The sequence below is a fragment of the Pseudophryne corroboree genome, chromosome 3 (genome assembly GCF_028390025.1).
Source record: "Pseudophryne corroboree isolate aPseCor3 chromosome 3, aPseCor3.hap2, whole genome shotgun sequence".
Classification (NCBI taxonomy): Eukaryota; Metazoa; Chordata; class Amphibia; order Anura; family Myobatrachidae; genus Pseudophryne; species Pseudophryne corroboree.
The window spans coordinates 634,837,695-634,851,558 of NC_086446.1; the positions used below are offsets into that span (position 1 = coordinate 634,837,695).

The 13,864-nt window shown below is 42.4% G+C and overlaps 1 long non-coding RNA gene across 1 annotated transcript in view; it reads left to right on the forward strand.

The window, feature by feature from the left end:
- LOC135058107 (uncharacterized) overlaps window positions 1-13,864 on the forward strand; it is a 321,817-nt gene that overhangs the window by 103,245 nt on the left and 204,708 nt on the right. Inside the window, exon 4 of the long non-coding RNA XR_010244607.1 lies at window positions 7,832-7,888. This is a non-coding gene — a long non-coding RNA (uncharacterized LOC135058107). The remainder of the gene's footprint in view (window positions 1-7,831; window positions 7,889-13,864) is intronic.

A 13,864-nucleotide genomic window follows, 5' to 3' on the forward strand; every position in this document is an offset into this window, starting at 1 on the left:
AAAATGAGGCTCAGTAGTGTGTGTGGCCTCCACGTGCCTGTATGACCTCCCTACAACGTCTGGGCATGCTCCTGATGAGGTGGCGGATGGTCTCCTTAGGGATCTCCTCCCAGACCTGTACTAAAGCATCCGCCAACTCCTGGACAGTCTGTGGTGCAACGTGGCATTGGTGGATGGAGCGAGACATGATGTCCCAGATGTGCTCAATTGGATTCAGGTCTGGGGAACGGGCGGGCCAGTCCATAGCATCAATGCCTTCGTCTTGCAGGAACTGCTGACACACTCCAGCAACATGAGGTCTAGCATTGTCTTGCATTAGGAGGAAGCCAGCCATGATATCTAGGAGGTCAGAGGGCTAGGCTGAAGGGATAGTGCTGGTGGTCCCCTGTGCAAAACCAACCATCGACTCTACTAATTATCTTTATTATAAAAATGGCATACTGTAACAATGCTTGGACTGTGCACACTCCTGTCCTATTTTTCACTCTTTCCTCCTCCCCTTTGTATATTTCTGAAAAACTATTGTGTCATGTTTTTCTATTCTTCTGAATGGTTGACATCATCACACACACATATTTTGGGGAGGGAGAGAGTGAGAGAGGCACAGGGAGAACTATTGACAATGTTTTACAAAAGTAGAACTTGGGATACATCTGTTTTTTTTTTTTGTACTAAAAATAACTAATTGGTAGTTGTTCATTACATTACTAGATCCAACGTGTTCCTACTTAGTAACAAAGGAGCTGGCTACACATGAAACAAGTTTGGTATAATCGCTTGTCAGAAATTATGACAGAAGTTATACTATAGCTATGGAAAAAAAATACATTTATTTTAAAACATTATATTGTTTTTTTCCCTACATTATGAAAAAGTCTAAAAATAATGTTTCAGCTGGAGACAAGTAGCTTCATCATATTTAGTTTTCTTTCATGGATTAACCAGATAAAAGTAAATGAGTGGCCAAAGTAAATCATCATTTTCCTCATGTTTTCCTAGATTTGCAAAGGAATAAGAACATGAGGATATGAGCCACCAGTCACGACAATCTCCTATGCCTACTGGGCTTATACATTTGCCATGTGTGTGTGCCCACTGGCGTATCTATAATGGGTGCAGTGTGTGGTGCACACGTGCCTCTGGGTCCAGTGGGTACCACACTGCTCACCCTGCACCCATTTTTTCAATATCTACATCTCTGTAGTCCAATGGCAGTGAATATGAGCCCTAGGGTGCGTGCAGGTCTCCAGGAAGATGGAGTGGTGGCACTATGCCATTTTCCCAGAGACCTGTGCAACACCTAGTGCTCAGAGTCACTGCCGCTGCCTGCTAGAGAGGAGGGTTCCGGAAGTAGACTGCAAACGGGACATCTTTTCTCTTAACATGACCCTGTGTGTGCATCCTGTGAGGAATGAAAGAGGATGCCAAAGATCCATTGCCCTCAATCCATCAAACCTTCCATGAGATGGACTACCAGAAGCGATGCCATTAAGGGCCTAATTTAAGTTTGATTGCAAAACAACATTTTCCTCTAATGGGCAAAACCATGTGCAGTGCAGGTGGGGCAGATATAACATGTGCAGAAAGAGTTAGATTTGGGTGGGGTGTGTTCAATCTTAAATCTAAATTGCAGTGTAAAAATAAAGCAGCCAGTATTTACCCTGCACAGAAACGAAATAACCCACCCAAATTTAAAAATAAATACTTTCCAAAAGAATGCTGTTCTTTGTCAGTTAATCCTTCATGTTTAATAGCTCAAAGCAGAAATGTATGATGAGTCCATCAACAATTCAGCAAGCATATCTTTTATGTAACGTTTTACAAACACATCCTAGCAAAACTAGCATGCAGCATGTATTATGTCCATGTATACATTGTGCCAAAGTTTAATAAAATAAATTTACATGGTTTAAGTAAATAATTAGGTGTTTTAGATGCCAATAGAAATTCTGTAAATATGCATATTATGAGGAGAAATGCATCACATAAGTAGCCTGTACCTTGATGGAATAAAAATATCCAGTCCTAACAATAGATTAATTTCATAGCCATTTTACCAGGGCTACAGGACTACCATCCCTATGGCATGCAGAAAATAAGCAATGTAGTCAAATTGATGCTTTATCGACAAAAGGCATAACTTTTTCAATGCAACTTAATAAATTGCTAGATACATGACAAGAATGGGCATAGGTCCAGTTTTCCTACCCAACAGTTTGGGTCATTCCTGCCTCCACAAGTATGGTTATAGCATTGAATTGTGGTGATTGTGTCTTTGAAGCAGGTGGCAACGTCATAGGCTGTGTGGCATGAAGTGCAAGTGATGCAGAGAAGCAAGATGTAGATGGCAAAGAGGTTGGATCACTGGTTTGATATTAAAGCTACCAGGTAGGTCTGCTTGGCAGGAGAAGAGCAGTGTTGTAAAACAAAATAATACATTTCCAGTGAGAAACATGTGCATTGCAGCCACATTTGTTCCACTGATTCTCAGAAATGCTTGAGCACTTTTATAGGGGTGTAGTATGGCTGACCGGTGGTCGCCTGACCACCGGTCAGCTTACCGACGCCGGGATCCCGGCAGCATACCGACGCGGGGAGGGGCGAGTGCAGCAAGCCCCTTGCGGGCTCGCTGCACTCGCCACGCTGCGGGCTCGGTGGCGACCTGCGGTCGCCACGGGTTCTATTCCCACTCTATGGGTGTCGTGGATACCCACGAGTGGAAATAGTCCCTGTTGGTCGGCATGCCGACCATCGGGAAAGTGAGCCGTCGGGCTCGTGGAGGAGGTCATGTGACTGTCGGTCAGCTGACCGGCGGTCACATGAATACCACCCCTTTTATAGGTGGCAGGTATGTTTACTGTGCACTGGTAGCTGGACCTGCTTTGTCATAAGCCAAAGTGAGTGTGCTGGTGTACAGAAAGGCAGTCAAGTCAGGAAGTCAGGGTAATTGCAGGAGAGAGGAACAGCTTTAGTAAAATGCAATAAAAGCTTTTATGTGGCATTGTGTGTAGTGGGTGAGCATGAGGTAAGTTCAGTAGCGGATCTTGCCACGGGCAAGCAGGACTTTTGCCCGGGGCGCCGCCTTCCGGAGGGCGCTGGCGCCTTCCGGAGGGCGCCGCACCATGGCAAGATCCGCCACTGCTGTGCCCTCCGCTGCCCGCTGTGTCCCCTGGCTGTGTCCCCTATGAAGGGAACTAGACGCTACGCGTCTAGTTTCCCTTCGTGGAGAGGACCTTTGCTGAGCGGTGCGCGATGACGTCATCACGCACCGCACAGCAAAGGTCCTCTCCACGAAGGGAACTAGACGCAACGCGTCTAGTTTCCCTTCGTGGAGAGTACCTTTTGCTGTGCGGTGCGCGATGACGTCATCGCGCACCGCTCAGCTTTTAAGCGGCGCTACTACTGTACAGGGGGCGTAAATGACCACGCCCCCTGTATTAAGCCACGCCCACATTTCCTGCCCGGGGCGCAGAGAGGGCTCGAACCGGCCCTGGGTAAGTTGATGGTGTAGAAAGGGTTGTTGTCAGAGAATATGAGGGTCATTCTGGAGAAAAGAGAAGTGGAGCAGAAGCAGATGATAAATTCAAGGCAATGTCCATCACAGTGGGTGAAAGATGAAATCCAATGAGAGAGATTAAAGGAGGGTATAAGACAAAGTTTTGTGGTGGAAGAGATGGGATTGTTGCTATCACGTAGTATGAGAGAAGGCTGTGCAAATAACGGGAAACATGCAAGCCAGGCAGTGAAGTCAAGTCAAGGAATTAGAACAGCAACATGGAGGTGGAGTAAAGAGAAGAGACAGATAGTGTGGGCAAAAAAGTATAGAAATAAAGGAAGGGCACAAGGGTTAGGAATTCGGAGTTACAATGGGGAGAAAGTAGAATCCCTACTCCACCACCCATTATATCTCCAGGTTCGGGAAGTGCGGCTAATTGAGATTCCTCACGAGGATAGCAGTCGCATGTCATGCCAAAGACAGATGTGCACACAATATATGAGCCGAAGGGTACATCTGCTCACAGATGCAGCAGTATATACTGTTGGAAATTCTGTGAGTTTTGATTAGAAACATAAAAACATAGAATTTGACGGCAGATAAGAACCACTTGGCCCATCATCTAGTCTGCCCCCTTTTTTTTTTTTTACATAATTTTTTTCTCTAACCTTGTTTGATCCTTATTTCTTTGTAAGGATATCCTTATGTCTATCACATGCATGTTTACATTGCTCCACTGTCTTAGCCTCTACCACCTCTGATGAAAGTCTTTTCCATTTATCCACTACCCTTTCTGTGAAGTAATTTTCCCTCAAATTTCCCCTGAACCTCACCCCCTCCAGTCTCAGTGCATGTCCTCATGTCCTTTTGCTTCTCTTCATTTGGAGACTGTTTCCCTCCTGGACTTTGTTAAAACCCTTGATATATTTGAAAGTTTCTATCATGTCCCCCTTTCCCTTCTCTGCTCCAACATATACAAATTGAGATTTCTTAGTCTTTCTGGGTATGTTTTGTGATGTAGGCCATGTACCATTTTAGTTGCCCTTCTTTGTACAGTTTCTAATGTATTAATATCCTTTTGAATATATGGCCTCCAGAATTGAACACAGTATTCTAGATGAGGCCGTACCAATGACCTATACAGTGGCATTATTACTTCTTTCTTTCTGCTGCTGATTCCTCTCCCAATGCAGCCAAGCATCTGACTAGCCTTCCTCATTGCTTTGTTACATTGCTTACCTTCCTTTAAGTCACCTGAAATAGTGACTCCTAGATCCCTTTCCTCCTCAGTAGTTTCTAGTATAGTGCCATTAATACTATATTTAGCCTTTGGATTTTTGAGACCAAGTGCATGATTTTGCCTTTTTTGGCATTAAACTGCAATTGCCACACTCTTGACTATTCCTCTAGTCTACCTAGATCCTCAATCATTTGTTTTACCCCACCTGGTGTGTCTACCCTGTTGCATACCTTTGCAAAGGCATACTTTCCCTTTAATGCCATTTGCAATGTCACCAATGAAGATATTAAAAAGCACTGGTCCAAGTACAGATCACTGGGGTACTCCACTGGTAACATTTCCCTCCTTTGAATGCACTCCATTTACCACAACTCTATGTTTTCTATCCTTCAACCAAGATCTTATCCATTCAATAATCCTAATATCCAATCCCAAACTTTCATGTTTATTTAGCAGTCTGCGATGTGGAACAGTGTCAAAAGCCTTACTAAAGTCTAGATAAGCTATATCCATGGCTCCACCTTTATCCATCTCTTTAGTTACACAGTCAAAAAAGTCAATAAGATTTGTTTGACATGATCTCCCCCCAGTGAATCCATGCTGTTTGGGATCCTGTAAATTGATGGATTTGAGATAATCTACAACTCTTTCTTTTAAGAGTGTTTCCATCAATTTCTCTACTACCGATGTAAGACTCACTGGTCTGTTGTTGTTTGCCTCTTCCTTGCTTCCACTTTTGTGCAGTGGGACTACGGTTGCTCTTTTCCAGTTCTCTGGAATTACTCCTGCAGAAAATGACTGGTTGAATAATTCTGTCAGTGGTGCTACCAGCACCTCTTTAAGATGTGTGGATAAGATAGGCAGGGGAGCCACTGCCACACCTGCCATAGACTATTTACTACAGAGTTTTGACTATAAAAATAATTAGAATAATACAAAGAAGATATTTATAATATATACTGTTGTATTTTTTATATATTTTATATAGCCAAAACAGTGACGTATACTGGAGCGGTTTGGTAGAGAATGCCAGTGATCAAGATGCCAGTAGTCAGTATTCCGACCACGCAATCCCAATGATCAGAATCCTGACAGGAGAAGGTAAGTATACTTCCCCTAACCGTCCCTCCCTGCAGGCTGAACTTAACACCCCACCCCTGCGCGTCCTAACCCCAACCCTCCGTTGTGGCACTTAAACATGACCTCCACTTCCCACAGCCTAAACCTAACACCCCACAGCCTAACTCTAACCCCCACTGGGTGGTGTGCCTAACCCTAACCCCCCTCCCTGCAGCATGAACCTAACCTCCCCATCATGTAGGTTAACCTTAATCCTCCCCCCCCAGCAGCTTAAATCTAAATTCCACACCACCCCCCGCGCGACTTATCTCTCCAGTGTCCCGGTTCTTGCTTGTTTGGGATTCCTGCACCAGGCACGTGACCCTAATCAGGATGCCAGTGTCAGCATTCCGAGTAGTGTTGGGATCCTGGCATCTGTATTTCAACTGCCGGGATCCCAACCACCGGGATCTTGACTGGATCCCTACCTGAGTATGTAAGGATATGCTCTGCCTTGCCTGCCTCACCTCACCACACATCACTGGAGCATAGAGCTGCAGGGGATATACTGTAGTATGAGAGCTGTTAAACCAGGCTTCTATAATGGTAAGGAGATAAGTGGAATGATGCACGGTTGCTACAAACATAACTTGCATTACAGAGTGCACAGAAAAAGGGGAGGAAGGGTAATGGAGACATGTGAGTAAAGTTGCATGCATTGGAAGTCCAAGGTGGATGGCAAGGTTTGTGATGAAAAGGGAGCTTGAACATATAATGGGGATTGCACATGGCTTAGTTGTTTCCAGCAACCATGGGAAGGAACAGGATGAGGAAGACCTGTGGGTGTCATATATGCATTTGTTTGTGTAGACAAGTGAGTGAGGTGAGTCCAGGGAGAAGTGTTAATTGAGGAAGTAAGTAGCAATAGGAAAATAATGAGGAGGGGGGAGGAAGATCATGCCGGAAAGATCGAAAGGAATTTGGAGAGAAGTGTAATGTAAATTGAGCAAGTGCGTGGTGGAGTAATGTGATAGATGTGAATGAATGTGGATAGGTTGAGGATGAACAATTTATCCAGCATGTGCAAAACAAAGGAAAAAGTCTACATGGCAACATCTGCTAAGAGATAATAATGTAAATGACCATCACTTCATGAACATGTGGTCTGGAACACCAAAATTTATGATCATTGGGACCCATTACTGAACAGAGGTCTCCAGAACATTCTTGTTTAGCTAATGATAACTCTTCTCAGTGCTACTGTGCTATTTACTCCTGTTTTCTATGCAATTTAGCTGTGTTACATTTGTGAGAGTAACATTATGTTGGTGTATAGGAATTGAGCTGAACAAATGTGCAACTTTTCCAAATTGACATCCACATACCACAAATATTTTTACCTTTGCAAGAATGTTTTAATATAAGCACTGAAAATAAATGACATACACAAAATAAGCTCTGAGCCAGTTAAGGCATTTTGTTTTTAGATTGCTCAATATCAGCTCTACATGTGGACTGGCAGAGTGTTCCTCCCTTCTGGGTATTAAAAATGCATTGTAAGCGTTTAGGTACAAGGCATCTGTGTCTGTATAATTCCTCAGATAAATGTTGCACTGTTAAAAAAGCAAATTACATTTCTACAAGTTCTCCTATCAGTTCCAGCTGTTGTTTTCCACATATTCAGCAATACATAATGCTTGCCCAAACCTCAAGTATATACTGGAAAATATAAAACATTGGAGAATAACTGTTTATTACTGCTATGGTAAAGAATATGCTGTTGTGCAATTGTTACAAGATTATCCGTCAATCTGTAATGAAGAATAAATGTCACTTAATGTCTTTACTAAGCAATCACTTAAGCATTCATAGTTAGGATTTACCTTTTATTTTGGATTAAAAATTGCATATAATTCTAGATTAATTGAAATAGTAAATATATAAAATAAAAAGCACATATCTAAATTTGACTTTCCAATTGTTGAAGAATTGATGAAACGTGACATTTGTGTAACCGAATTCATCTTCCTATACAGATGTATCTTCAGACAGCTATCCTTTTTGCACCATATGGAACGAGATGACCGTCTCAGGTATAATTTTTTTAGTCGTACCGATTTATGAAATGTCTTTGTTGCATCGCTGCTAAAGTACATCCAAAGTCACTTATGGTACTGAGTGTTTAGGAGTCGTACTTTTATCCCAGTGGAGTTGGTATAAAGTCAAAGATTAAGCACAACAGTATGTGGCATGGTGCATGGTGCGGCTCAAATCAGTCTTCAGTCTTTATTTCCTGGTTAGCGTCTGCGTCACACACAGCAGCTGTATGCAATGCCAGTGCCAGTATCCAGAGTACATGAACATTGTACTTTTGTGGCATTAGTGACAAAAATAAGATGCAAATTAGCTAAACAATGTTTGGTGGGATGCATGGAATGGCTTGGGCGCAAAGTCCATGGTGCACCAAATGTGTGTGATACAGGATGCCAGCGTTTCAATAAGGTCCTGGATACATTCCTGCTGATTGATCTTGGATTCTGCCATGATTGGTAACAGGATGTTGCAGGGCTGGCTCTGAGTTGGGAGAGAAGCACCCGGGTAAAACCATGTTGCACTTCAGGAGGGGCAGATGTAACATATGCAGAGAGATTTAGATGTGAGAGGGGCATGCTCAAACTAGACTAGGCTATGGGGTATATTCAGGTTTGTTAGCAAACAAAAAAAAAACAAGCAACTGGGCAAATCCATGTTGCACTGCAGGTGGGGTAGATGCAACATGTGCATAGAGAGTTAGATTTGGGTGGGTTATATTGTTTCTGTGCAGGGTAAATACTGGCTGTTTAGTTTTTACACTCAAATTTAGATTTCAGTTTGAACACATCACACCAAATCTAACTCTCACTACACATGTTACATCTGCCCCACCGGCAGTGCACAGGGTTTTGCCCAGTTGCTTGTTTGTTTTTTTTGTTTTTTGCTAGCAGTATTTACCTTTACTGAATTTACCTTTGCTCCCAACTCAGAATTAGTCCCTGTATTGGGAACCTAGTAAGGGTCCTCAGGTCCTAGGGTAAATGTAAATTCAGATGCATGCCAAATGACTCCCAGATAATATTTTATGCCTGAAGGCATTAAATACTTGCAAAAGCGTTGGAGATGGTAAAAACATTTTTTATATGTAGATAAACCCAAAGTGAGTGTCTCTGTGTGTTTGTGTTAGAAAGAAAAAGACTGGACCATCATGATAGTTCTGTGTAGAAAGCGCTGCACTGGAAACATCGTTTAAGGGTACTAGACAAAAGAATAGGAAATATATTCTTTCCATTATAGTTAATTGTCTCTTCTAATGTGGTCACCTAACATGTTTGAATAGGCCAAAAATACCCTCAGAAGAAGATGTGCGAATAATCTTATTATTTTAGTTTGAAGTGACAGACAGTGTTGACACAGCGTATGTCTACTGCTATTCGCATTAGCTATGCCTTTCTAAAGAGTAATAATTACTGAATGTATGAAACCTCTCAACAAGTGTAAAATAATATCCTTTAATTAATTGAATATACATGTCAAGCAGAGAGAGCAATTCTAGTGATGTGACTTAAAAGAAGCACAAACCAAATAGAACGGGACTAAGGAATGACTACTTTGCTAATAAAGAGTTATCTTTGGGTTTCATAGTTGAACCTGCTTGGCGTTATACTGTATAAGTACCTTGAACATATAATATACAGGTGTATGTTTTGAAAGCTAGTTTTCTTCTCATGTTATTCTTTACAGCTGAGAGATCACATACAGTAAGGCTAATTTGATGCAGATGACCTATTAACCTGTACTGTAGCTGTGCAGCTATGTGCAAGCTTGGTATCACACACTGACCAGGACGGTCCAAGAAACAAAAATAGAGATGAATGAAATAACCAAAATGCTAATGCAATCTTTTTATTTGATTTCTAAAGTTATTATTAAAAAAGTTAGTGCTCCTAAAGCTAACATAGAAACAATAGATACAGATACAAGCCAGCATCCTATGATTGTTCCTTATGGCCATTCATTTACTGTAGACTCCTCTAAGCGGCTCCATTATTTATTACCAATTATTTATATAGCACATACATATTCCACAGGGTTTTGCAGAGAATATTTGGACATTTATATCAGTCCCTGCCCCAGTACACTACACACACACATTCACGCTAGGGTTCATTTTGCTGTTAGTCAATTAACCTACCAGTGTAGTTTTAGTTTGTGGGAGGAAACCCAGGTAATTATGGGAAGAATATACAAACTCCACACAGTTAGGGCCATGGTGGGACTCTAACTCATGACCTCAGTGCTATCAGGCAGAAATGGTAACCGTTACACCATCCATACTGTCCAATACTGGTGTTTGGGATGCCGGCAGTCACATGACTGTCACTGGCATCTGAATAATGAGGATACCAACTGCGGATGAGGTAAGTATTTCTACCCTCCCCTACTCTAACCCTAACCCTGCAGGGGTTGCAGCTATCGCTAACCCTCTTGGGGTGTCAGCTATGGCTAACCCTCGGTGGGTGGCAGCTATGGCTATCCACCCCCCCACTGCCTAGCCCTAACACCCTCTACTGTCTAATCCTAACCCTCCCCCCATCACTAACCCTAACACTCAGCCTGAAACTCACCTACAGGATGTCAGCTGTTGGTGTTTCGGCGCCGGTCTCCTGAGTGGTGTCGGGATTCAGGTGTCGGTTACATGGCCGCCAGCACCCTGACTGCCGGCATGCTGAATGCATCCCCTCTGAGCAGCCTATGTGAATGGTGAGTCAGCAAATGATATTGAGAGAATCCTAGATTCAAGATGGTCTAAGGAACAAGCAAGACAAGCCTTCATAGGCAATATAATAATGCAAAATATGTGTTGGAGGTCATTGCTGGGAATCACAGCTTAAAACAAAGTGGTGATTTCATAGAGGTGTTTCTGTTTAGTAAGAGGGCTAAGCAGTAGTATGTTTTTTTTTTTATTGTGGAAACACTCTTTTGTTCAATAACAGGACACATCATTTTTATAGCATAAAGCTCATACAGGATGAGTCTCCAATTTCCAAAATTCTGAAATACAGAATATTCAGTTAAACTGATTTGAGCTCGAGTGAGATATTGACACCTTTGCTTTCTGATGGTTCAAAGTACACAAACTTTGTCTAATGCACAAAACTATTAAAAATATTGTATAAAATTACCTTTAGGCTGTGCGTATAAGGTGTATGTGAAAGATAAATGAATTGTGTGTATGTACACAAACTTTGTTTCATGTACATTATTATAAAAAATATTGTATAAAATGACCCTCATGCTGTGTGTATAAGGTATATATGAAACATAACTGTATTCTGTGTATAGACTTGGGTCCTATACTCAAGGGGGTAAATTTACTAACATGGGAGTTCTATTTAAGATGGGATGTTGCCCAAAGCAACCAGATTCTACTTCTCATTTATCTAGCACCTTCTAGAAGATAATATCTGGAATCTGATTGGTTGCTATGGGCAACATCTCATCTTAAATAGAACTCCCATGTTAGTAAATTTACCCCAAGATATTTAATTGTGGTATGCAAATATTTCAAAATATGGAAAACTCTGATATCCAAAATACTTCTGGCCCCAAGCATTTTGGATATTGGAGACTCTACAATGGTTTATATGATCATTTTACCAAAATGGATTGTGGTAAGACTTTGCCCCTTTTGGCAACCTGTTTTTTTGCCTTTTGCAAGCTAAGAATTTCCATTTCCGGGCTCCTGGACTGCACATGCACCCCATCCCGAGATTCCCTCTTATACATTATGGGAATGTAGTCTTTATTCTGTGTCCAAATAACCGTGGCTGAATTGGGGTGCTGGAACCCTTTCATGCACGGGGGACCTCTGTTCTCCCCCCAGCTAGTGTTGCTCCTAGGCATGTGCCTTATGTGAAAATCCAGCACTGTAAAGTTATGTGCTATTGAAAAACAATTTTCTGTAGAATCCTATGATGACTGATTGAGCCGTTTTAGCATGCTGACATGAAGTTAGGATTCCACAGCAAGAAATATGGGGCCAAGGTCACATGCAGAATCATCAGTGGCTGCATCTTTTGCCGCATCTACATCTCTATGCTAATGCAGTAGCCAATTTCTTCAAAACTAATACGATCACTTGCGACATCTCTCAGTGATGCAAATCCAGCTCGGATCATCGGTGCACCGTAGGATGCAGCATGGAAACTTGAACCAACCCTGTGGCAGATGCAGTTTCTGCATCTGACTATGGTGTACTGTGTGAGTGGATGGGACCGGTTCTAGACCTTTTGGCGGCCAGGGCGAACGTTTCCTTTTGCACCCCCCATTCAAAACTGATACAGTGTACACCAAAGACGCACACCAAAAATATAGAGGCCTGGCTTCATGGGGAAAGGGCATGGCCATAGAATACAATAGTACCAATTCACATTACACCGCACAGTAGAGTCTGTCAGTCACATTCCAACACACAGCAGTACATCTTATACACACCAGGTATAATCCCTCTTTTTTTCACATTACGCCAGGTGGAGCCCCTTATACACGTTACGCCAGGTAAAACCTCTTATACATTTTGTGCCAGGTAGAGCCTCTTTTATACATTGTGCCAAGTAGAGCCCCTTATAAATGTTGTACCAGGTAGAGCCCCTTAAACATGTTATGCCAGGTAGAGCTCCTTAAACATGTTATGCCAGGTAGAGCCCCTTACACACGTTAAACCAGGCAGAGCCCCTTATACACGTTGCACCAGGTAGCCCCTTATATACATTGCACCAAGTAGAGCCTCTTATACACTTTGTACCAGGTAGCACCTTACACACACTGCACCAGGTGGAGCCTCTTATACACATTACACCAGGAAGTCCCTTATACATATTGTACCAGGTAGCCTCTTATACACATTACACCAGGTAGCCCCTTACTCATATTGCACCAGGTAGAGCCTCTTATACACATTGTGCGAGATTGCCCCTTATACACATTTTACCAGGTAGCCCCTTACACACATTGCACCGGGTAGAACCTCTAACACACATTGCACCAGGTAGCCCCTTACACATATTGTACCAGGTAGAGCCCCTCTAGAGAGAGAAAGAGAGAGTGTGTGTGTGTGTTTGTGTGTATGTATGTATATGTGAGCATGTATGTGTTTGTGTGCCACTGCCTGCGGTCAGCCAGAGACAGCAGAACCACCACAATGCATGGCACTGGCGGGGTGACTGCTAGCCCACACATGAAACTGCTACTGTGAGTGGATATGCATGTTTAGATGCAGCTGCTGTCAACAATACGCCTGCGTCTACCTACAACCCCCCCATTAGCTTACATAAATACTCACTAAATTCCACACTCCCTGCATCCAAAATCATTCTGTGCCCCTGCGCAGCAACCATTTGGACGCATGTGCATTGCGACTTCGACACATGCACACTACTTATCAGCCAACTGTATTTAGCATATTTGTATGTATTTTAGCAATTTTTCTTTCTGGTCTCGAGTAAAATTAATCTGTGATCTTGTGATTGTCAACATGGCGAATTAGATTAATCGGTAATCTTGTGATTGTCAACATGGCTGCCAACAAGCCTTGCAACCAAATGTTGCATATGGTGAGATAACACAGGATCAAAAATGGACTTGTCATATCGTCCTTGTCTTGCTTGTTATATTCATGCTCAAGGCACCTCAACGGTCCAAGTTTTAAGTTTATCCATGTTTGGCCACAGGTGACTTAATTAGCACCTCAGTCAATTTTGATTTACCCATCTGTAATGAGCCATGAATATACCTAAAACCTGGACCGTTGGAGTGCTTTGCGGACTGTGTTTGAGAACCTCTGACCTAGAAATTGTGAAATTGCAAACATAGTTTAAGTTTACATATGAAAATAAAAAAATAATACGCATTTTTCAGCCTATAATATTTATCTTGGAATAAGCAGGTGTAAGAGAGATCTGGGAGTGCAGTACTGTCCAGCCTACTTTGGGCATTAAAAGATCCTGATACTGCTGTGGTTACTAATATTATTA